This window comes from Callorhinus ursinus, unplaced genomic scaffold, assembly GCF_003265705.2.
Source record: "Callorhinus ursinus isolate GAN/ISIS: 27379988/994484 unplaced genomic scaffold, GSC_fseal_2.0 scaffold3, whole genome shotgun sequence".
In the NCBI taxonomy this organism is placed as follows: Eukaryota; Metazoa; Chordata; class Mammalia; order Carnivora; family Otariidae; genus Callorhinus; species Callorhinus ursinus.
This window is the reverse complement of record NW_027397065.1, coordinates 11,387,066-11,412,193: the sequence shown is the minus strand read 5'-3', so window position 1 is coordinate 11,412,193 and position 25,128 is coordinate 11,387,066. Positions and strand designations below refer to the sequence as shown.

General features: G+C 35.9%; 1 protein-coding gene across 2 annotated transcripts in view; it reads left to right on the top strand.

The window, feature by feature from the left end:
- KIAA0825 (KIAA0825 ortholog) overlaps window positions 1-25,128 on the top strand; it is a 413,115-nt gene that overhangs the window by 385,022 nt on the left and 2,965 nt on the right. The window lies entirely within an intron of this gene.

Below are 25,128 nucleotides of genomic sequence, written 5' to 3'. Positions count from 1 at the left end.
TAGAAACCAAGATTTAGGTCCTGGCTTTGCTCATTGCTACTGGGACACGTTCTAGACCTTCAGTGGATGAACCTAGGAAATACATTAATGGATACTAGCCCCTGCATATACATACATCAGAGTTCATTTCTATATCATTTACATGTAAATTCAAAAGAGTAAGTTCATACTGATACCTGCAATTTTAAAACAACACCATTCAGCTCATTCTAGCCTTCCTCTTTTTTATAATTTCCTTCTCTAACAATAAGAAACACAACTCCCATTTTCTATAATTTGTTAACTCAACTCCCATATTTAAACAAAGTATTCAGTCAAAATGCTGCTTGCTTTCCAGAATTTCTTCACTCAGCTCCTTTCTCCCCCATTCCCTTCAGTGTAGTTATGTGATTCATTTGTAATAGAGTCTTTTGTCACCATCTACATTCCATATTTCCCCCCACATCCTAGTTGGTTTGTTGTTGTCATACAATAAAATTCACCCTGAGCTGTATACAGTTCTATGTGTTCTAACAAATGCATAGAGTGATATGCCCATCATTACAGTTCCCTACCAAACAGTTTCATCATCCTCCAAAACAAGAGTTACCCCTTTATGGGTAATCTCTCCTCCCACTCACAAACCTTGGCAACCAGTGATAGGTTTTCTTTCCTGTACTTTGGCCTTTTTTTTTTTTTTAAAGATTTTATTTATTTATTCGAGAGAGAGAGAGAATGAGAGATAGAGAGCATGAGAGGGAAGAGGGTCAGAGGGAGAAGCAGACTCCCCTGCTGAGCAGGGAGCCTGATGTGGGACTCGATCCCGGGACTCCAGGATCATGACCTGCGCCGAAGGCAGTTAGTTGCTTAACCAACTGAGCCACCCAGGCGCCCTACTTTGGCCTTTTTAAGAGTACTTTTTAAGAGTATCATGTAAAACAAAACACACAACACATAGCTAATGACTTCTTTAGATCATGTAAGGTCCTCCTTCTTTCACTTAGGAAAATGCATTTAAAATTCACCCAACCTGTTGTATGAACCAATAGTTTTTTTCCTTTCTATGGCTGAGCCATATTCCATTGTATGGAATATTTTAAGGACATATCTAAAAAGACAGATCACATCATATAGTAGTAATTACAAAAACTGAACTCATTAAAATCAAGGAGGGATGGAATTCCCAATATCATTATTCAGCATTATTCTAGAATTTCTGGCTAGTGCAATAACACACAAATCAGAAATAATGGACTAACGGCTGGAGAGGAAAAGGGAAAAGTCACTAGTAATTGCAGAGAATATTTCTTAGAAAATCCAAAAATGCAATGTAAAATCTTTCTAAACAGAAATCTGTAAGGCTGTAAAAGATAAGAAAAATATCAAAAAAAGTCAATATGCCAATAATAGAAGAGATAGAAAAAATTCTCTGAATAATACCAACATATATACCATGAAATATGTAGGAATAATCCCAACCGAAATATGCAGGATCCATAAGGAAAACTATAAAATTATTGAAATATAAAGAACCTGAATGTTAACTTTTGCAGTACTGTCACTCATTCATTTGATTACTTGTCCAAAATCTGTCTTTGCCACAGATATAAGTTCCCCCAAAAGAAGGGGCAATCATTGTCATATTCACTGTTATGCCCTGTGCCTAATATACTGCCTGACTCATAGCAGACACTCCAAAACTATTTATTTCTACATATCAATATTTTGTTCAGTAATCTGTTTTATGAAGTTTGTATGGCTTCTAAGACACATTCACTAAGTAGCTTAGTCATTTTTGAAAGGAGACTAGACTAGTTATTTACCATTGCCTAGGAAATTATAATACCCACCCATTTGACGATAGACAGCATCATGGTTCATGGTTTGAAGCATACGTACCTACAGTCCTGAATTGCTATCTTTCTTCACTTTCCTTCTGTGATATTAATGGATTCCACAACATAGCACCAAGAATTTCAAAGCTTAGGGGAGCTTAGGGGACTTTAGAAAGGGCTCTTCTCTATAAAAAGGTTGGCTGTGCTCCATCAAATCAATTTTCAGGTCCCACAGGCTATGTTAGGTTAGTAGCAAATGAATGGGAATGGAATTCTAGTTATTAAAAATTTGAGTTATTAAAAAAGAGAAAAATCCAGAAAAGAATCTAGGAACAGGTTAAAGTGAAATATTTCACAGTATGCAGTCTGAGCCTTTTATCTGTAATCTTTTCTGCTTCCATATAATATAGAATTTAAGATTAATGATTCACAGTATTCTACTGCTTGACAGCTTAATTTCATTTCATAATTAGGTTGACACTTTTCTCATATTTGATTGCTAATATTTTCCTATATTTTAAAAATAATGAAATGATATCATAAAATTGGTTAAAGTTGGCTGAATAGCTGAACCACAGCTGAAGATATAGCATTTTCTTGATTATTCTTATCATTTTCCAATGTTTTATTATCTATGGGCGTGTGTGTGTATTTGTATTTTTATGTGTTTGCTGGGGGTGGGGATACTGTATAGTAATTTCCCTGTTGTGCTTTTAAATAGGGACTTCCTATGAACACTAATAATGGTAATGTCATAGTTATTTCCTGAGAAAACTAATCTGGATTCTATGGAGGTATGCTGAAGTTTTGTGAAAATGAAATTAGAGATGCAGCATATCTCAGCAGTAATCTGTTTATGTTGTATAAAGCAGGGTCAGGTTAAGAAAGAGCAGTTTTTCAAATGCGGTGTTTTGGTTTTTTTTTCCACTTTTGTGGTATATATTCGTTTTTTTTTAAATTTTTATTGTTATGTTAATCACCATACATCATTAGTTCTTGATCAAATGCGGTGTTTTTTGATGGTCAAGCATTTATCCCACTGGGTCATTATTGTACTATAATCCTAAAGTAGTCTTCCAGAAGAGTTCATCTTCTGGCTAATGTTAAAGAACTGGCCCATGACAGGCATTTTACATTTTTTAAATAATTCTGAATTGTTAGGTCAGATCTTCCTGAGTAGACCCTATCACCTATAAATGAAAGGACTGGCAAAGACCTTGTTTTTAATAATTTAATTTATAACAAAGGCATATTAAACATCAATAGACATTATTGGTTCTACTGCCTATTGCTGGACCAATGATGGATTTTAACAGAAGAGAAAATTTAATACATTTGATGGGGAAATCAGAATTGTAATATAGTAGAAGGAACTCATCACAAAAATTTAGACATCAAGGACGATGGCCTCTGAATGTCAACTGCCTATAACTAAATTAGACTTGCTGTGTTTGGGCCAAATTCATAAGTTATGGCATAAGTTATGGCAAATAGAATAGCTGAGCAAGATAGAAAAAATAGAATGATTTTGCTTATTAAATACCTCAGTGTCCTAGCTTATTTTATTTTTAATGCTTCCTAGCTATTTCCCTGAAAAAAAAAAAAGAAAAAAAAATCATTCAACCTTAAATTTATATGGATAAAAAGAGAAGAAAGTTATTTAACTTGATCAACAAATGGACTCCTTTAGGAAGGTGACTTGAATATTACTCAAGTGATACACTTGAAATTAGAATTTAAATTAGGGAGATAAAGTCAGAAGAGAGGAATAAAGGGCAGTGCTGTGGGGCTATGAAGGTGAGGAGAAGGCTCTCCAAAATAATAAGGCCTTCTTTCAAGATACTAGGTGGTTGTGTTGGGTTATTCACCAGGCAGTCATAGAAAGAGGTAACACAGTACTTGACTTACTCTAATGCCAAAAAGCTCTGGAAACGTCAGTCAGAATTTTCTGTATGTGGCGACAACTGTGGTGCACCCACTGCAAACATCAAGTATTATTAGATATGATCACACCTGAAGCTGTGATGACAGATGTTCAATTGACTATAAGCAGTTGAAAGGGAAAAAGAGTTACAGATAGTTATCTGGAAGCGATGAGACAAGGATGTTTGGAGAAACAGCCCATTCACTGGGGAATATGACTTCAGGGTGTGAGAGATAACGGGTAACATGATTGGGAAGATAGAACAAAGCGCCAGTTTCTAATTAAACTGACAGCATACATAGGATTTTACCCAGGGAAAATAGCAATGATCTGAGTTGGACCACCATTTACTGTAGGCAACTCTGCTGGAAGATGCCTCACAAACAAGGGCTAAAAACGTGGCATAGTTTTTTAGAGCAAGACTTTTTTCACTATATATCAAGATAAATACCATACCAATGATATGTTCATCCACAAAATGGTGATGAAATAGGAAGAGGGTATCCAGGGTGATAGCTGTGGGAGTTAGTCAGTGCATAAATTCTACTTAGCAAGGAAGATGTTTAAATTTGAAAAAAATCCATAAGTATTAAAGGGTATTCATGGTGCCTTTCTATTATCACACTCATTGGACTAAAAGATAAATCAAAGGAAATGGACTGATAGGGTGGGTAATTGGATATAATGAGAAGAAAGATGAATAAATGAGCAGAGGACAGATTTTTTTTTGAAATTTATTTATAAGGATTATAGTTTGTGGATGTTATTTGACCTCTTAAGGCAGGTTAAGGCTTCTTTTTTTAAAGCAATACTCACATCTGAAATAGTATCACGTACATTTTTAGCTAGTACTCAAACAAGTTCCATATTCTATACAAATGGGAGAAATGCAATTCATAATTGACAAGGTATGAATTTTTCATACTTTAAGCCATGAGGCTGCCACATCAACAAATGTAAGTCCTTAGCAAATATGTCTTATGTTTATATTTATGAAATGTACACAATTGACATTGAACCCAAAAGGGAATAAGTAAGCATTTAAATATATATATATATAAGATATATATATATATTTCCAACTTCATTCTGGGAAACATTTATTAAATTAGAAACAAGGAAGGAATGCAAGCAAAATGTGCTTAGAGTTTCAATTTATCTTGCACTTAGTATTACTTTTATGCATTTTGCCAAAGCTTGCACTCACATTGGTTGAAGTGTTGGCCTTGTTTTGTCTTTTGATTCTGTTTTTTTAATGTATAGAGAGCTTCTCTCAAAAGTTCAAGTGATAAATTATTAAAATTCATCTATGGGAGTCCCACATTGCCGTAGTGATTTCGTGTTATATCCTAAGGTGAAACAGCAAGAAGAGACAAAAGCCAAGAATCTTGGAAAGAGTGACCAAGTCTGGACACATGATGTACTCCATATTTTGTGTGGCTATTAAAGAGGGCACCACCAGAGTTTACTGAAGGGCCATAAGATGAAAAATATTCTTGCAATAACTTTGATATCCATTTGAATACAAGTTCTATGAGGGTAAAGATCTTGTTTATCATGCCTCTCAACCTCCTTGATGCCAGCATGAAGTTAGAGGAAGCAGTATTTCTTACTAGTTCCTTCCTCAGGGATTAGGAAAGGAAGTGAGGAAGTGGTCCCGTCACCCTGAGGAGCTAAGGTCACCAGAGTTATTTTGAGAGGCTCCTACTCTGCCACAACTGCAAAACTGATGGCATCCCAACTCAAACCTGTTCTTCTAATCCTGGCCTGGCATGTGGAGTAAAAAGAGACTGTAATTTTTCGCCCCATCAGTTAATTTTTTGACATATGCAGAGTGGACATAAAATGTGAAACTGGGAGCTCCACGAGAGCAGCTAACATTTATTGTTATAGGAGACAGACACAGAGACATAGGTTACAGCAGATGTACTATAGTGGGTAAGAGCATTAACAATGGAGCCAGCTGCTTGTGTTAGAATACTGGCTCCATCAATAAGCAGTTATGTGACGTTGGGTAACTCTTGGTCTGTAGCAAGAATAATAGTTAACCGATCTCATAAAGTGGCAGTGAGGGCTAAATGAATTAATATATGCAGAGTACTTAGAACACCGCCTAGCACATTGAAATTGTTAAATAAGTATTAGCTACTATGGTTATAGGCTCCATACCCCCACAGTGCCAGCACATAGTAGCCATTTGGCAAATACTTTGATTACTGAATGAAAGGAAAAATACTTTTTTTTAAAGATTATTTATTTATTTATCTGACAGAGAGAGGGAACACAAGCAGGAGGAGCGGGAGAGGGAGAAGCAGGCCCCCCGCTGAGCAGGGAGCCTGATGCGGGGCTCTATCTCAGGACCCTGGGATCATGATCCAAGCCACAGGCAGACACTCAAGTGACTGAACCACCCCGGTGCCCCTGAAAGCTATATGAATATGAACATACAGGCAGTGACTAAATGAAGAGTAATGGAGCTCTCATTTTCTCCTGGATTCTAGAAGAGTTCTAATCTTTCTAAATTCTCAGCCAATTTCAAGCAAACTGTGAACTAGGTCCATAGTTCAACTCCTTTACTAAATATGATGTTGCTATTAATTTAAATAACAAAGGTTGCAAACAGGATCTTTACCTGATGGACCATGTGTTTCTAAAAGTTTCCATTCAGATTGTTGTTTCCAAAAGTGGTTAGTGCAGTGGTTAGTCTTGTGTTGCCATCAGCTTTACACAAGCTAGTAAGAATGCACTCAAGTTTTGGGGTTGTAAATATGTAATTCTTTCCTTCTTGATGAAAAGGGGACATTTTTAAATTATCATTTTCAGAGCAAGAATAGGGTTGCTTGACACAGGTTAAGTACCTTTTAACATAACAGTTTTATAAATGGAATAGACACTAAATGTCTGTAGAACAGTCTGTGAATATTTTAAGGTGTATCAAATTTAACTTAAAAATACTTTTTTCTTTTGATTCATTAAATTATACATTACTCTAAGAAAAATCAGCAATGTGCTCTGGCAATATATAGTATTCCTGACACTTCTCTTAGCAGAGGGCATTTCTTCTACATCAGCACTAAATGCTGGGCAAATAGCATGACCTTGGCCTTTTATCTAAACTCTTATAATTAAAAAAAAAATCCACTGGTGGAAATGAAGTCTTTATGGAGATATGGATGATTTACTGGTTATGGAAAAGTTCAGCTTCCATAACTACTGATGGCTATGCTTCTGTTTATGTTTTCCCTAAGCCATAACTATTTAAAATGTTACTGTTAGCATTCTTAGTTGTCCCATTTGTTGGTATATAACTCTCCTACTTAAATATATAGAACAAATCATATTAATTAAAATAAATTGCTCGGACAGTTAAGTTGTGTTGCAGATTGTCTCTAAAGGCTATAAATTCAAATTAAGGGTTTTGCTTCTTGTTCCTGAGCTTGGAAAGATTCCTTTTACTGCATTAGTAGTAGTAAAAGAAATCAACCACCTTACAAAAAGAACATTCATTTGAATTCTTGGAGAAATAGCTAAATAAACTGGACCTATAGCTAATTATCTTCATCATATAACAAATTCTTGGCTGAAGCAAGTAAGCAAACTGCTAATTCATGATGGCAAGCATTGATATTTAACAGTATTGAGTATGGATTTTCATAGATGTAACTATATTTCTACATATTTAAAATACATATTTCTAACATATATTTATTGTATTTCTATATATATTATGTATATAACATTGGGCTTCAGGGGTTCTAAGTAGTGTACTATATTAACAAACTGGTGTAATTTTGGTAAAAATAAACATTTTCTGGATATTAAAGTATTAGGTCAGAATAATTTGTGGGGAGTTGAAATAACTACATTTACTTATTTTAAGAAAAGCCTATGTTGTATAATTTCCAAATGTGAAGATGTAACTGCCATTTATAGTATTCTATAAAAACTAAATGTCCTTTACAGTTCATGGAAACCTCTATAATATTAAAAATCTCAATCTATTTTTAAATATTAATTTATTAAACAGTACAAATAATGGTATTCTTACCTGTTTTTTTACCTTTTTTTGTGGCTGTTTCCTTAATGCTTTTCCTTTTCCTAACAAATTCTCCCTGAACTAGCAAACCTTGATTAGCTCGAGGGAATGACTAAATTAAGTTAGAAATAAGTTTATAAAGCTCTCTCTGCTCCCTTATCAAAATAAGATTTTTGCCATCGACTTGTTCCCCAATGCCCCCCACTGAAAATGGCATAAGTTCTCATAAGTCTCATGTAGGACCCCTATTATTTAACTGGAGATGCAATATAAAGTTGAGAGAAAAACAAAGCTTTTAAAGCATTAAAAATTACAACCCAAAAGGAAATTTTAAACTATTCTATTTCAGAGAAGATAAAGCTAAGCAATAAGTCAATTTTCTAGGTTTACATGAAAAGAGTAACATTGATTTCTCTATCTTCACTAAATGTATGCTAAAGGAGAGGGACTAAAACTTACTCATTTCTTAAAAGTTAGGTTGTAAAATATTAGACCAAAGTAGTTGGAGATTTGCATCATCTGGAAAACATACCGAAAACAGTATAGATCTCATCTATTAAGTATAGTATTGTAAGTTCCTGTGTCCAAAGGAAAAGACCAGCTCTCCAACCTTGTGGTATATGTGGACAAAAAGAGCTACTGAAAAAAAAACAAGTGTACTTACTGTAGAATTTGATAATGACTTTATGCAAAAAAAAAAAAAATCAGGACTCTTTCTGTTATTGATGTTGCTATCTTTCCAATGAGTAAGAAAAGACATGAATTATTCCTTAAGGCTACCTCAGATTGTTCCATTAAGTGAAGGAAGAAATGCCTGAATTATGCCTTTCCCATAAACAATTGCTAAAATAAAGCCTAAGGAAATGGTCCCAGGCCTTATATTACCACTAACATTTCATACCTAACGTGAAATATTCTATAAAACCTTTATGGGGTTTTGAATAAGGATTAGGAAGAGTTATTCACTCTAGCCCATATGATGAACTCTTGGTCTGAATAAGCTCCCTGAGGACAAAACCATATACAACTCCTCTCACTTCTGCATTACCTAGCACAGTGATTTGAAGTTAGCAGACTATCAATAAATGTTTGCTGGATGAATGGCAAATTAAGTATATACAGTAAAACAGTTCTACAATGTGGCTCATTGTGACAGATATCAAATAAACAACAAACCAAGGCAGATCTCTTAAAACAAGGTACATGACTAAAGGCCCATAAGGTAACTTATAGGGTTCTTTAATTTCAGTCTTACAACAGACTTATGTAGGGGTCCACTACAGTTACTTTCCTACCACTGCCCTTCAGTTACGACAGAGATTCCCAGAGCTTTTGCTAATTTGGGCTATCTTCTATTTCTTCTCTTTCTGTAGCACCATATCCTAAGAAATGGGATAGTATTAGTTATAATAAATAAATTGTACAGTCTTAAAAGATTCCTGGGTCACAAACCAGAGATTGAAGTTTGCTTAGTTACTGTTATGTATTCTCATTCCTTAAGCACTAAGAATAGTTATTCTTAATTATGTTAAGCAGAATGAAAAAGCAATTTTCACTGGTGACTAAAAGAGCTCTAATGGCCTATGTAATTTCTAAGAATTAACTGTGATAACTTCATGAGAACTAAAATGATGGAACCCTGTTAGTACAATTCTATGATATGCTTTTGAGCAGCTTCTAAACTAATGAGAGAATCAAGACAACAACTAGAGACACAAATGAGACCAAGGGAATGATGTTATATACTTCATTAGATAGAAAGTCAGAGTGAAGAAGAGGTTATTCGGATCATTCATGATGTCACATCACAGGAAATTAAAAGTTTAAATAGTTGATGTTCACACAGAATAAGAGAACTTATTCCATGGTAGAATATGATGTAAATAAAGTACCTTGTTAACCAAAGCTTGTTTTAAAACTTTTTACATTAGTCAAAAACACTGGACAGTTACCAAATAACATGAAGTTACTGAATGTCTTGTTTTCCTCATACTACCATCTCATTCTTAGAAAAGGATATGGAATGGTTAGTAAATGAATGAACTTAAAGGAAGTTGTTGTCTTTTGGCATGATCATTTGAATCTAAGACCTCAAGAATCAACTAGTGATGTAGGAACTAGGATGAGGAGACGATTTTTCAGGCTTAAAGGGCCCTTATTTTTATCATTCATACAAACAACAATTTAACAACACTTAATTGAAATACCAACTACTATCCATTGTGATACTGGTGTTTAAAGGTAATCTTTTATTCAGTCCACCTAAGAGTAACAGAATAGCTAAGCTTCTAATACATTTCAATTAACAGATATTTTGTGAGTGCTTAAAGTATACAAAGTATACAGAGCACTATTTTATTTGTTATTTGATATATGTTCTTTGAAATAAAATATTTGTAATAAAAGCTACAGATAACTAAAAGTCTTCCTCAAAGAAAAGCAAGTATAGATAAAAAGATACATGTGAAAAAATAAAAAAAAATGTAATAAATAACAGCACAAAAAAGTAACAGAAGAGATGTAACAAAGCAGTATGTGGTTAAGTGACCAAATTAGTGCTCATATTAGGAACTACAGGACTCAAAAGAGAAGAACAATCACATCAGGGTTGGGTAGTGGGGAAGGATGTTAAGAAAAAGGTAGGACATGGACTAAGTCTGAAGAATGAGCAGTTTTGGGGTATATGGAAAGGCATTTTAGGTGAGTGGAATAGCAAAAGTAGACACACGCACATGGGAAAACATAAGGCAGAGGCAATAAGAAATACCATTTTCTCCCCGAGGAGAGATAATGATAGCTAAACAGTACTACCACCAAGCTATAACACTAAGACTTTAAACTCTCTTGGCAGGGCAGTCATTGCAGGTTTGGTGTAGTGGGGTGTGAGGCTTAAGCTCTGAATATCTGTAGATTATTGCACTGTTCAGGCAATAAAATCATAAGCACCTATGATTCTGCACACAATTCCATTGTGTGGAGGGCACTTTTCCCATATCACGAAGCAATTCTCTGAAACCAGGTAGGTGTCCTACAATTAATCTTAATTCTGAGAATATTTACCTGGAGATAGTAATAGCTCTTACAGGTTAAGGACTCATTCCTTAAGACTGCCTTCTACTATATTTCAGATGTCAATCATTAGTGCAGGTTGTCACTTGTACTTTTTTTTTTTTTTTAAGATTTTTTTTTGAGAAAAGGGCAGGGGAGGAGCAGAGGGAGAGTGAAAGCACACTCTGCACTGAGCACAGAGCCCAACGCATGGCTCGATCTCACAACCCTGAGATCAGGACCTGAGCTAAAACAAGGAGGTGGATGCTTCACCAACTGAGCCACCCAGGCACCCCAGTCACCTATACTTCTGACTGACAGTGCTACTAAAACGGAGGTTCTACTGAACCCCACTCTGGATTTCAGTAATTTGCTAGAGCAGCTCACAGAACTGAAGAGAAATATTTTACTTACTAGAGTACCATTTTACCCAGGAACAGCCAGATGGAAGAGATGCACAGGGCAAGGCATGCACAGGGTAAAGAGCTGCCATGGTCTCTCCCAGCATGCTCTTCTCCCCAAATTTCCATGTGTTCACCATCCCAGAAATTCTCTGAACCCTGTCCTTTTGGATTTTATGGAGGTTTCACTACATAGGCATGATTGACTAAATCACCAGCCATTGGATCTAGCCCCTCTCCCCTCTCTGGAGGTTGAGAGTAGTTATGGATAGTCCAACTGGCTAATCACATGACTGGCTCCACTAGTAACCATTCCCCAAACAAGTGTTTTCCAAAAGTCACCTCACTAACATAACAAAAGACACCTTTATAGTTCTCCTCACAAGAAATTCCAAAGGTTTTAGGAGCTCTATAGGAGAAACTGGGATGGAGACCAAATACCTGTTTATTTTAAATCACATTATCAGAGCACCTGAACTGTGGACTGATAGCAGAGAGATGAATATGAAAGTGATTGCAGAACAAATTATCCTTTAATGGTAACTGACTGTCTGAACAAGATGGGAGTGCAGGCACACAGTACTTTTTGAAGTCAGACCCTGCTTTAGAGTATGATGGTAATGGTCAGTTTGAGTAATTTTTTAAAAGTATGTTTAAAAAATAAATCTGAGGGGCACCTGGGTGGCTCAGTCAAGTTAAGTGGATGCCTTCAGCTGGGGTCATGATCCCGGGGTCCTGGGATCGAGCCCCACATTGGGGGTCCCTGCTCAGTGGGGAGCCCGCTTCTCCCTCTGCCTCTGCCTGCCGCTCTCCCAGCTTGTGCTCTCGCTCCCCAATAAATAAATAAAATCTTTAAAAAAATAATAAAAAATAAATCAATCTGAATTATGAATATAATTGAAGTGGGAGTGAAAATGACCATCAAAAAGTTGAATTTAGAGCGCTTGAAACAAAAATGAAGTTTAAAAGGTACTGAATTACAGATGTGGAGACAATAGCCGAATATGTGGGAGTAGATGTGGGGCTTTCCCAGAGAGAGGAGAAGACTTGTCTTCAGTGCAGAAGGTCTAGCATGAATCTGGGGGAAAGCCCACATTTATAGGACAATAGGAAGAAGAGAACAGAGACATCCTTTTCCCTCTGATTTTAACCTCCCTTTGAAGCCAGTCTGCACTATGTTGTGCAGAAGAGAAAAGGACAAAACAGTTTGTTCAATGAGAATAAAATCCAATATGACTTCATTTTTCACTCCTGAGTTACCAACTGGTAGGACAATTTGAAATCATTAATTTGGCCAGGTGGTTAATGTTGTTTAACAGTATGATTAACTAATAAATAATTGTAAAGCACTTTGTAAATATAAAGTGCTACATAATTGTTTAATAATAACATTAAATCAGGAGGCTTATTTCAAATTTCATTTTTATTTCTAAGTATTTTGTTGGCGTTTCAGGAGAAATGCCAACAATATGATCGAATGCCATCGTTATAGACTGTATTTGAAAAATACAACAAAGGGTTTACAGGAAGGCAAAAATATCCATGGTCATGCTAGGCTGAACAGAGTGAACTAGCAGGAAACATCTCCCTCATGAAAGACAGGAAGGAACAACATGATCATAGAAATGTGTAACAACACTAGTAAAACCAATATAATACTTAACAAATTCATTTTATCTCTTCATATTTATCTGATAAAACAATGTAAAGGCACAGGGCAAAAGAGGAACATGAAGGCAAGAGCTCTGGGGAAGCAACTTGATAGAGTAGTTTCATAAAATAAAACCAACATTTTATGAATTCATAGCTCACCCACTCTTTACAATAATGCACTAAGATACAAACCATTAGCACCCCCTATTTTGCATATGAGAAAACTGAGGCACAGGGAGATTCAGAAATTTGCCCAATGCCACACAGCTAGGAAAAGGCAGAGTCAGGATTCAAACCTACACAATATCGCTTCCAGTGCCCACTGAGAGGAATCTAGGAAAGGTTTTAGTTCCCTGTTAAAATGGGACAGAAAGAGCTGGTACGTCCCTTCCTCCTTTTTCCCCGACTCAAAACAAGGACATGAGGCTGAAGATGCAACAATTTTAGAACCATGAGGTAAAGGACAAGAAGCCACAGAGACATGAGCCCTGCTATTATCGAGCTATTTAACCCATGATGGTAGTCACCCACCTTTGGATTTCTTGTGATGTGAGAAAAATTTATTTGTTTAAGATGCCATTTGTTTAAGGCAGCATAATTAGGATTTCAGCTATTTGCAACTTTAATCCATACGCCAAAATAATGACAATAGTTAATACTCATTGAGTGTCTACTATGAAGCATATACTATTTTAGCACTTAGTCCTATCATCCTGACTGCAACTCTATGAAGCAGGCACTGTGATTCTCATTTTATTTATAAGAAAACTGAGGTACAGTTTATCCGGCTTGCCCACGGCCACACAGCTTATAAGGAATTCAAATCCACCACCGGGCTTCTAAACCTCCACTCTTTAGCAAACAATATTCTAAACTGTGAAACACTAAAACCATTTCAATTAAAATCACAAATTAGATAGGGAAATTCCAACCGTATTTTGGAGATTCTAGAGCACATGTTTCTCAGCAAAGATATTATTGACATTTTGGGAAGATAAACACTTTATTATCTGGGATTGCTATACATTAAAGATGTTTACTATCTGTTCCTTGGGTCGTGGAAGCATTCTAGACAGTGTCAACTGAAAATGCTCTCCACATTTCCCCATAGGGAGGCAGTGCCACCCAATTAGGTTCACTATTCTAGAACAGTGTTTGACAAATATTCTCTGTAAAAGTCCAAATAGTAAGTATTTTAGGCTTCATGGGACTTGTAATCTCAGTCAGACTGTCACAACTACTAAATTCTGACATAGACTGAAATCAGTCTTAGGCAGTATATAAACAAAGAAGCATGGCTGTGCTTCGAACAAACTATTCTGACCCCATTTTACAGATGAGAACCCTGAGGCACAGAGAGGTTAAGAAACTTGCCTGACTTAATTCAATTACTAAGTGGTGGTATGGATTCAACCCAAAGGCAGAGTGATTCCAGAGCCTATGTGCAGGATACTACTGAGTTCACAGATGTTAGATGTTTTTCTTCTAGTAGAAGCCATAGTAAATACCTCAGAGAACTTGTCACACTCTAGATTCTTGCCCTCCTCCTCAGTCTAGTGCTGACTGTTCTTTGCTGTAGTAAGGGTGCCCTAGAAATTGCTTCCATGACAGTCTAGAACTGCCCTACCAAGCACATACCTTATGCTCAACTACTCCCCTAGCAGGACTCTCTTAGTTGGCTCTGACACATAGCTATTCACAAAGTTCTCCAATATAAAAGACTCTGCTAAAATGATGATGAGAACAGTTACTCAATATTGTGACTGTTTTAATTTTTTACCCCTCAAGGTCTTAATTTAGAGGTCCCAAGTCCAACACTGCTCACTGAAGCAAGCAGAAACAGAAAGCTCTTAGTCCATGGAGTGATACATGAAAAAGCCCTATAATGTTAGCTAATAATCACATGACATATAGAGAAGTAGGTGAATACCTCTGGTCCAGGTGTGAATGTGTGTATAAATCCAGGAAGACCCACCAAGGCTGAGAACTCCCAAATCAATCCAAGTAGTGCAGGAGAGGAAAGTTGTCAATAGTGGTTCTATTAAAGTATCACAGCCCAGGCTTGAGGGTCCCTGTTGTTACTGGATAGAAAAAAGGAACCCTAGTCAAGGATAGGCCAAGTTCCCACATCTACACACCCAGGAGCCATACAGATGAAGCACATTCCAGAAGATAGTTAAGATTATGGTAGAGATCAGTGAGGTCTCATGGAATTTTGCTGCTTATTAGTGACTAAAATACAACAACTCACTGCCAACAGCTAGAGTGTGGGTCAGGTTGCAGTTCTTTTTCCATAGTAGGCAGGTGGAGAATTAAGCAACAGTGAAAGAGAGCAGACTACCAGAGTCAGGAAAAACAAAAACATACTCTATAATGCTCTTGAGGGAGAACTAGAATACACTGGTTCAAACATTTTCTGGTTTCTGAAAGGGACATGCTTCCACTACAGATTTTAAACATATTAAAATAAACTAGGGATAGACATTTAAACAGTTGTGTTTAACAAATTGATAGATTATTTTCTTTTCCAATAGTTATTTGATAGAACTGACTTGTTGTTTTTACACGGTGTTAAAAAAAAAAGCCTAAAAGTATGATGGAATTAAAGATAAACTTAAGAACTTATAGATGAGAGAAGATTCAAGATGGATCTTGAATGGAACCTGAGTTCATCTCCTTCCATATATAACAACAAATATGCAACTACATATGGAATAATTTCCTCAGAAAAAGCCCTGAAAATGGATAAACAGAGCCTCCACAATGAGGGACAGAAGGACAGCACTGACCTGGGTAGGAGTGACAGACACAAGTTCTACCAAAATAAGAAAAATCCCAACCCAGGTGCAGTAATCCATAACCGAGAGGGATCTCAAAAACACAGAACTTCTCCCTTAGGAGTGAAGGGTTGGGAGTTCTCCATCAGGCATTCCAACCCTTAGATCCTTCATAGGAGAGACAAACACCTAAAAAGCTAGGCTTTGAAAACTAACAGGGCTTACAACCAGAAAAATCATAATTATAGGGTATGGAGAACCTATACTTAAAGGGCTTGTGTACAGTCTGACCCTGAGAACCAGTGATAAAACACCAGTTGGAAAAACACCCAGAACACAGGAGAAGGAGAACCACTTACTAGTCCTGGGACCCCTGTCAGGTGGGAAACTGCTGAGAGACTCTCTAGGGATGGAAACACTGTCAGGCACACCACTTTTGCAATCACATTCTATCTTGCTTGGGCCAAGGCTGGTACTCACATGCTAATGTTGGCAGAGATGTCTGCTGCACCCAGAAGAGTGTCCCACTCACCATCACAGCACCAACCAGCTGTGGTGGCAGGGGATGAGGGGTGGGTATATGAGAGCCCTGCCCACCACTGCAGCCCAAGTCAGCCTGATCAGGTGAAGAGTCCCACACACTGCTGCAACCCCAGCCAGCTGAGCCACAGAGAGAAACCTAACCAGCAGCTGCAGTGACCCAGCGACCCAGCCAGGTAGGCCAAGGGAAGAGCCCTGATCACTGGACCCACAGCAGCAGCACCATCATAACAGGCTGGCACACAAAGGTCACACAGGAAATGTCCCTAGAGCACCTGATTCTGGTGGCCAAGGGAGAACACACTTCTGGGCCCCAGAGGACACCTCCTACACAAGGAGTTGCTGAATACTTAGAAACACAGAGAGTCAAGCAAAATGAAGAGACACAGAGAGTCAAGCAAAATGAAGAGTCAGGCAAAATGAAGAGACAGAGGAACAATAACAACAACAAAAAAACAAAACAACAACAAAAACCCTCAGAAAAAGATCTCAATGAAATGGAGATAAATAATCTACCTGATAAAGAGTTCAAAGTAATAGTCCTATAGATGCTCACAGAACTCAGGAGAAGAAAAGGATGAACACAGTGAGAAATTCAACAAAGAGACAGAAAATACAACAAAGTACCTAATCAGAGCTGAAGAATACAAGAGCTGAAATGAAAAATATACTAGAGGGAATTAACAGATTAGATACAGAAAAAACAGATCAGTGACTTGGCAACAAGGTAGTAGAAATCACCCAATCAGAACAGCAAAAAGAAAAAAAAACTATTTGAAGAAACAAGAATATTTTAAGGGCTATCAGGAACAACATTAAGCATACTAACATTATGGGGTCCAGAAGAACAAGAGAGAGAAAGGGGCAAAAAACTTACTTGAAGAAATAATGTCTGAAAATTTCTCTAACTTATGGAAGAAAACAGACATCTAGGTCCAGGAAACACAGAATTCCAAAGAGGATTAACCCAAAGAGAGTAACTCTAAGGCACATAATTAAAATGCCAAAAATTAAGATAAAGAATCTTAAAAGCAGTAAGAGAAAAACAACTAATTATATACAAGGGAACCCACGTAAGTCTACCTGCTGATTTTTCAGCAAAAGCTCTGCAGGCCAGAAGGGAGTGGCATGATGTCTTCAAAGTGCCGAGAGGGAAAAACTTACAACCAAGAATATTATACCTGGTAAAAGTCAAAATTGAAGGAGAAAGAAAGAGTATTCCAGACAAGCAAAAACTAAAGGATTTCATCACCACAGAAACAGTCTTACAAGAAATGCTAAAGAAAATTGTTAAAGCAGAAAAGAAAAAGTCATAACTAAAAATAAGATAATATATGAAAGAAAAAAATCTCTCTGGTAAAGGCAATTATGTAATATATGTACTGAACCAATCATTTATAAAGCCAGTACAAAGTTTAAAAACAAAAGTACTAAAATCAACTATAACTACAATAATTAGGTAAGGGATACACAAAATAAAAAGATATAAAATATGATGTCAAAAACATAAAAGTTGGGGGGTAGTAAAAATGTGCTTTTAGAATGTAAAGGAATTGGAGTGACCATCAACTTAAACTGTGTGTGTGTGTGTGTGTGTGTGTGTGTGTGTGTGTGTGTGTGAGATTGGAGGTGGGGAGCATGGTAACCACAAACCAAAAACCTGCCAGAGATACACAAAAAAATATAGCAAAAGGAATCCAAACATTACACTAAAAAAAGGCATCAAACAGCAAGAGAAGAAGAAAGGAACAAAAAGACACTACAAAAACAGCGAGAAAAAATTAACAAATTGAATAAATACATACCTATCAACAATCACTCTAAATGTAAATGGACTAGATTCTCCAATCAGAAGTTAAAGGTTGGCTGAAAGGATTAAAAAAGAGAGAGAGAGACCCATCTAAATAATGCCTACAAAAGGCTCACTTTGATCTAAAGATATACACAGACTGAAAGTGAAGGGATGGAAAAAGATATTTCATGCAAATACAAACAAAAAGAAAGCTGGTGTAGCAATACTTATATCACAGAAAATAGACTTTAAAACACTGCAACAAAATAGAAGTGCATTATATAATTATAAATGCATCAATCCAACAAGGATATATAACAATTACAAATACCTCTGCAGCCAACATAGGAGCACCTAAATATATAAAGCAAATATTAACAGACATAAAAGGAGAAATTGATAGTAGTGGGGACTTTAATACTGCATTTAGATCATTGGATAGATCATCCAGACAGAAAATCAACAAGGAAACATTGGCTTTAAATTACACATTAGACCAGATGGAATATAACATTCTATCCAAAAACAACAGAATACACATTCTTTTCAAGTACACATGGAACATTCTCCAGAAAGGACCACATGTTAGACCATAAAACAAGCCTCAATAAATATAAGAAGACTGAAACTATATCAAGTTCCTTCTCAGACCACAATGGGATAAAATAAGAAATCAATTACAAGAAGAAAACTAGAAAAAAACAAAAACACATAGTCTAAACAACATGATATTAAATAACCAATGGGTTAATGAAGGTACCAAAGAGAAAATTTAAAAATACCTTAAGACAAATGGAAACACACTGTTCCAAAATCTAAGGGATGAAGCAAAGGCAGTTCTGAGAGGGAAGTTCACAGAGAAGCTTACTTCAAGAAAGAAAAATTTCAAACAATCTAACTTTATACCTAAAGAGGAAACAGAGCCCAAAATTAGTAGAAGGAAGGAAATAATAAAGTTCAGAGAGGAAATAAACACAGAAAAAAAAAAGATCAATGAAACTAAGAGCTATTCTTTGAAAAGATAAGACTCATAAACCTTTTGCTAGACTCATCAAGAAAAAAAGAGGTCCCAGGGGCACCTGGGGTGGCTCAGTTGGTTGAGCGTCTGCTTTAGGTTTGGGTCATGATCTCAGAATACTGGAATCAAGCCCCACATAGGGCTCGCTGCTCAGCGGAGAACGTGCTTCTCCCTTTCCCTCTTCCTCTTCCCTACTTGTGCTCTTTCTCTCTCTGTCAAATAAATAAATAAATATCTTAAAAAAAAAGAGGTCCCAAATAAAATCAGAAATGAAAGAGATTTACAACCTATACCATAGAAATACAGTTGATCATAAGAGGCTACTATGAACAATTAATTAAATGCCAACTAATTGGACAACCTAGAAGAAATGGATAAATTCCTAGACACATACAATCTTCTAAGACTGAATCATGAAGAAATAGAAAACCTGAATAGACTAATTACTAACAATAAAATTGAATCAGTATTCAGGGTGCCTGGGTGGTTCAGGTGGTTAAGCATCTGCCCTCAGCTCAGGTCATGATCCCACAGTCCTGGGATCAGCTGTGTTGGACTCCCTGCTCCCATTTCCTCTCTGCCCCTCCCACTGTTTATGCTCTCTCTCTCTCTCACATGCTCTCTCTCTCAAATAAATAAAATCTTTAAAAAAAATTGAATCAGTATTCAAAAAAAAATTCCAACAAATAAAAGTCTGGGATGACAGGGCTTCACTGGTGAATTCTACCAAATATATATGTATGTATGTATGTATGTATGTATTATAACAATTTTATTTATTTATTATAAAGATTTATTTGAGAGAGCATGCACATGCATGCACGAGAGAGCACAAGCAGGGGGAAGGGGTAGAGGAAGAAGAAGCAGCAGACTCCTTGTTGAGCAGGGAGCCCCATGTGAGACTCGATCCCAGGACCCTGGGATCATGACCTGAGCCGAAGGCAGACACTTACCCAATGAGCCACACACGCAACCCCTACCAAACATATAAAGAAGACTTAATACTGATCCTTCTTAAACTATTCCAAAAAATTGAAAAAGAAAGGAATACTTCCAAGCTAAATTTACAAGACCAGTACTACCCTGATACCAAAACAAGACAGAGAGACTTCCAAAAAAAGTAAAGGCAATATGCACAATGAATATAGATGCAAAAATCCTCAACAAAATATTACCAAACCAAATTCAGCAATATATTAAAAGAATCATACACCATAATCCAATGAAATTTATTCCAGGGATGCAAGGGTAGTTTACAGTAACAAATCAATCAATGTGATAAACCATGTTAACAAAATGCAAGATAAAAATCATATCATTTCAATAGTTGCAGAAAAAGCATTTGACAAAATTCAACACCCATTTATAATAAAAACTTTCAACAAAGTGGGTATGGAGGGAATGTACCTCAACATAATAAAGGCCCTATGTGATAAATTCAAAGCTAATATAATAATCTATGGTAAAAAGTTGAAAGCTTTTCCTCTAAGTACAGGAAAAAACAAGGGTGCCACTTTAATTCAACATAGTATTGGAAGTCCTAGCCGTAGAATTTAGGGGAAAAAAAAGGCATCAAAATTGGAAAGGAAGAAGCAAAATTGACACTCTTGGCAGATGATTTAACACTATATATAAAAAAATGGAAAGACTCCACTAAAAAAAACTATTATAATTAACAAGTGGAGTCAGTAAAGTTGCAGGATATAAAATTAATATACAGAAATCTGTTGTTTCTCTACACTAATAACAAATTATAAGAAAAAGAAATCAATCCTATATACAACTGCATCAAAAAGCGTAAAATACCTAGGAATAAATTTAGACAGAGGTGAAAGACCTGTACTCTGAAAACTGTAAGATAGTGATGAGAGAAACTGAAAAGAACATAAATAAATGGAAAGATACACCATGCTCATGGATTGGAAGGACTGATATTGTTAAAATGTCCATACTACCCAAAGCAATCTAAAGATTCAGTGCAATCCCTATTAAAATACCAAAGGCACTTTTCACATAACAAGAACAAATAATCCTAAAATTTGTATGTAACCACAAAAGACCCCAAGTAGCCAAAGCAATTTTGAGAAAGAAGAATAAATCTGGAGGTACCATGCTACTTAATTTAAACTAGACTACAGAGCTTTAGTAATCAAAACAGTATGGTACTGGCAAAACACACACACACACACACACACACACACACACACAAATCAGTGGAAAACAATAGACATCCCAGAAATTAAGCCATGCTTATATGGTCAATTAATCTATGATTAAGGAGATAAGAATACACTGTGGGGAAAAGAGGATCTCTTCAATAAATGGTGCTGGGAAAACAGGAACAGCTACAGGCAAAACAATGAAATTGGGCCACTTTCTAACACCATATACAAAAATAAACCCAAAATGAATAAAAGACTTAAGTGTAAGACATAAAACCATAAAACTCCTAGAAAACATAGGCAGTAAGCTCTCTGACATCTATCTTAGCAGTATTTTTCTTTGGATCAGCCTCCTCAGACAAGGACAGCAAAAGCAAAAATTTTAAAATGGCACTATATGGGGCGCCTAGCTGGCTCAGTTGCAAGAGCATGCAACTCTTGATCTTGGGGTCGTGAATTGGAGCCCCATGTGGGGTATAGAGATTACCTTAAAAAAAACTTTAAAAAAATGAATAAAAATGGCATCAAACTAAAACCAACAGAACAAGAAGGCAACCTACTGAATGGGAGAAGACATTTGAAAATAATGTCTCCAATATATTAAAAAAAAAAAACCTCAAAACTCACTATCAAAAAAGCAAACTCTGATTAAGAAATGAGCAGAGAACCTGAATAGACATTTTTCCAAACATATACAGATGGCCAACAGGCACATGAAAATATACTCAACATCACTAATCATCAGGGAAATGTAAATCAAAACCACAATGAGATGTCACCTCACACCTGTCAAAACGGCTACTATCAAAAAGACCAGAAAAAAAAAATGTTGACAGGAATGTAGAGGAAAAAAAAAAAGAGAGAGAGAATCCTCTTGCACTGTTGGTGGGAAGGCAAACTGGTGAAGTCACTATGAAGAGCAGTATGGAGGTTCCTTAAAAATTTTAAGATAGAACTATATGATCCATCAATTCCACTTCTGGGTATTATCGGGGAAAAAACAAAAACACTAATTTGAAAAGATATCTGCACCCCTATGTTTACTGCAGTATTATTTACAATAGCCAAAATAAGGAAGCAACCTAAGTGGTCCAGAGATAGATCAAATGGGTAAAGATGTGGTATACATTGTATATGTACAATGGAATATTACTCAGCCATTAAAAAAATGAATTCTTGCCATTTGTGACAACATGGACAAACCTAGAGGATGTTATGCTGAGTGAAACAAGTCAGAGAAAGACAAATATCATATGGTTTCACTTACACGTGGAACTTAAAAAGCAAAACAAATGAACAAGACAGAAACAGACTTATAGATACAGAGAACAAACATGGTTGCCAGCGGGGAGGAGAGTGCAGACATTGATAAAATAATTGAAAGAGATTAAGATACGACCTTCCAGTTATAGAATAAGTCATGGGGATGTATTTTACAGCAGAGGAAATATAGTCAACAATATTGTAATAACAGTCTTTTATGGTGAAAGGTGGTAACTAGAGTCATCTTGGTGATCATTTTGTAATGTACATAAATATGAAACCAGTATGTTGTACTCCTGAAACTAATATAATGTCAATTGTACTTCAAAAAAAATTATAGATTTGAAATAAAACAGGGCTTGAGGTAAATAAACATACATTTCAAATTCCTAATGTTTTATTCAATAAAGTAAAATTATTAGAGAAAATGTAGTTGTAATATTATTTTTTCTCCTGTCTTTGTCAAAATTTCTTATTCTCATATGAAATGATTTCTTCTCATAGGAAATGATTTCTTCTTAATAAGCACAAAGCAAATGTAAGAAGGCTGTGGTAGATAAATTATGTTGCTTAATATCATTAATTACTAACAGCTCAATTACACTGTGAGGTGCCTACAATTCACATGAAGCTTCAAAATCCTTATCTTGGATTCTATTATGTATATAATACATTTAAATTACATTAATTATACAGAAACTTAAATGAAGCAGAGATCGTGCTTTCAATTTTCATAAGGAGAGACAATGATCAAAATATTTATGTGCATATTACATATTTTCTTCTGTTGACATTCATGAAATAATTCATTTACTCAGTACAATATTAGCACCTTTCCATGGAATAAAAAAGGTAAAACTAATTTTTCATGTTTGGATTTCATGTATTTACATGAATTTTAGAGAATTCTTTTTTTTAAATATATAGTCCAATTTGGGCAACATTTTTCAGGAAATAAAATACTCAAACTACTTTTAACATTAATTAATGATAACTGTAAATGGTTTTAAAACATGGTGAGTGTTGCATTTCTAAGTACAGACTCTAGAGTCTGGTCCCTGATTTCAATCCAAAGACACCTGGGCAAGTGATATTAACATTCTGTATCTCAGTTTACTCCTCTGTAGAATGGGAATAACCACCTTTTCTAGTATGGATTTAAAGAGTGATATGTCAAGGGTTTAAAACAATGCCTAAGTATTTTCTGTTATTAATATTTTCCTGGAAGAAATTCAATTTAACATGCAAATTAATGATGCCCAAGTTCACCTATATAAAATGGGTAGTGACAGTTTTTGATCTTTAAAATTCCATGAAAACAGTAGAAGGTAACTTTATGGGCTAAATTTTAAATTTCAAAATACTGACCTAAGGAGAATTGCCCCTTGTCACATGACCAAGCAGTGTAGTTGTGAAAAATCTCTTTATCCTTCAAGTTGTTATTAAAACCTATATGACCAATAACCTAAAACTCTGACTATATGGGAACATATAGAAAAATTAAGACAACCATTAATAACAGTTTTTAGATACAGCCAAGACTGGGGCTAGGAGATGAGGAGAATCCCAGGCAGACAATGAAGAAGTCTGAAGAAATGTAAATTAAATTAAATTAAATTAAACCCAGGTCTAATTTCTCAGATAATTCTTTCTCTCCACTCTTTCTTCCTTCTTTATATAAACTACCTCCCTGGATTGGTCAGGGCATAGTGAGCTCAACACTCCAAGAAAACCTATGTTTGGGAACAAGGATCCTAATAGGAGGTTCTGGAAAACACAGTGCCCCTGCTTTCTTTTCAGTGAAGAAAACCAGAAAGATCCCACTCCAAACTCAATATACTTTCTTCAGGTATGATAGATCCAGGAGTTCTGGCTATAATAAAATAGTGGGTTTCTGGAAGACATTCAGTGAATAACTCCTTGTTTGTTGTTAGAAATTCTATCCCCTTAGAGCTGAGGGTCTTCCAGGATATAGCTTTTTAGGATTAAAACATTGGATTTAAAATCCTTTTGTGACAGTATATCATGGTGGATGGCTTGGGGCTTGGTAGAATTAGGAGTGAGGAAAACAAAGAAAATATAGGTAGATGATTCACTGTTGGATTGCTAGGTCATGTGTGCCCTGGCCAGACCTGAGGAAGTGGCATATATGAGGAAGGAAGGAGAAAGAGAAATTAATCATATTGGGTTATTGTGCTATTTACTTTGAAGATTATATTCATATACACTTCCATATTCTGACACTTCGTTAAATATCTCCCAATCACTCAATTTAGAGTCTTTAATCTCTCTTTTTTAGCCAATTCCCTATGGAATTTTGCAAACAATTTGCTACTTTTCTTGTGTCGTTTTAACTCGATTACTTCAAAGCTGATACTATTTCTAGGAATAGACTGACCTCCCTTTAAGGTATGTTCAGTTTAGCTTGATAATTCTTCTTGCTGCTGAGGTCTTCCTGGCAAATCTCTCTGCAACTTAAAGCCACCGATATACTGATCAGTGAGAAAAATACTATGCAAAATATTTGCTTATTAATTGCTAGTTCTAGGTTTTATTTATATGCATGTATATCCTAGTAAGGCATCTAAATTTTTAAAATTAACATATTTAAAACAATACTTTAAAACTTTACCCTAGACTGGAACTGGTTTGACTCTACTTTCCTCTCGCATTTTTCTGGCCCATTCTGCAGGAGCAGTG